The 1,698-nt window shown below is 32.9% G+C and overlaps 1 non-coding gene across 1 annotated transcript; it reads left to right on the forward strand.

Moving 5' to 3' along the window:
* The first annotated feature begins 414 nt into the window (after positions 1 to 414).
* Positions 415 to 516, forward strand: LOC115834537. The gene has a single exon (XR_004029481.1). It is a non-coding gene; the product is annotated as a U6 spliceosomal RNA (small nuclear RNA).
* Positions 517 to 1,698: the final 1,182 nt, after the last annotated feature.

Consider the following 1,698-nt stretch of genomic DNA (forward strand, 5'->3'; position numbering starts at 1 on the left):
AATAACTGACTCATGAAATATTTCAGCGGTGCAATTGGCAATATGGCAAAAAGAATACTTAAAATATGCAATCTCTTTGAGGCAATAATTCTAGTTCAAGAAATTTACTTGAAGAAAATAACCAGAGATGTGAGAAGATGTGTGTGTGTGAAGAATGTTTACAATAACTTCATTTCTCTGGTTAAAGAAAATAGAGTGCTCACTTTAGCAGCACATATACAGATCATCTTTGATTTATGGTGGTTTATCTTGTGGTTTTTCAGCTTTACAATAGCGTAAAAGTGATAAACATTTGGTAGACACCATACATATTTCACCATCCCTAAATAAAGTAGCCAGCCATTGCTTTCAGTCATCTGCATATTTCAACATAATACTTTCTACTTACGATGGGTTTATTGGAAAGTAACTCTATTGTAAGCCAAGAAGCATTTGTACTAAAATTGGAATGACAGAATATTAACATGGTCCCTGCACAAAGATGACATGAAAATTTGTGAAGCTTTCCATATTTTTCAACCCAAAGAGTTCATCAAGACAAGTAATAATCAAATTATTAAAAATAAAGACAATTTTGAAAGCAGCAAGAGATAAGAAGTGCATTTCATACAATGGTATTTTAATACCACTATCAGTGGACTTCTCAGTAGAGACCTTACAAGGCAGGAAAGAGTGGGATGAAATATTCAAAACCTGTCAACAAACCTGTCAACCAAGAATACCTGGCAAAGCATTCTTTTGGAAATGAGGGAGACAATGGTAGCATCTTACAAAATAAGATGTTTACAAGATGTGCACAATAGCAAAACCAGGATTTTGACATTTATACAGTAAAGATACAGAAAATTTCCATCACCAGAAAGATCCCTTGTGTTGTCCACCTTCCCATCTACTCCTCTCCCCTTTTCCATTCCCCACCCCTGGCCACTACTAACCTGTTATTTATGTTTATAATTATGTCATTTTAAGAACATTATATAAGAAGAATAATATAATGTCCAATCTTTGGGGATTGGCTTTTTTCACTCAGCATAACTCCCTGAAGATTCATACAATTTTCTGCATGTATCAATAGTTCATTTCTTGTATTGCTGAGGTAGTCCATGTTATGGATGTATCAGTTTGTTTAACCATATGCCCATTGAAGGATGGCTGAATGTTTTTCAGGTTTTCTGGTTCTGGTGAATAAAGTTGCTACAAATATTAAAACAAGAAAAAAGAAATGAAGAAAAAATAAAAACATTCTCCGGTAAACAAAAGTTAAGCGAGTTTATCACCATTAGGCCTGCCTTACAGGAATTGCTAAAGGGAGTTCTTTAAATTGAAACAAAAAGCTTCTAATAAATAACATAAAAGTTATAAATGCACAAACACAATGGTCTAAGTAATAGAGAGCAATAATCAGAATGCTCTAGGATTATAATGTTAGTATATAAAATGATTTTATTCTTAGTACAGGGGTAAAGGACAAAAGCATTAATAACTACTGTTGAAATAAATTGTTGAGGAATACATACTATAAAAAAAGATGTAATTCAGACATTGAAAATGAAAATTGTGTGTGGGGGGAAGTAAAAGTGTAGATTTGTTGTATGCAAAATTTGCTCACTCTTAGCTTGAAATAGATTGTTATACGTAGAAGATATTCTATGTAAGCCTCACGGTAAACAAAAACCAAAAAGTCTATTGGAGACACAC

Source organism: Nomascus leucogenys, chromosome 3 (genome assembly GCF_006542625.1).
Source record: "Nomascus leucogenys isolate Asia chromosome 3, Asia_NLE_v1, whole genome shotgun sequence".
Classification (NCBI taxonomy): Eukaryota; Metazoa; Chordata; class Mammalia; order Primates; family Hylobatidae; genus Nomascus; species Nomascus leucogenys.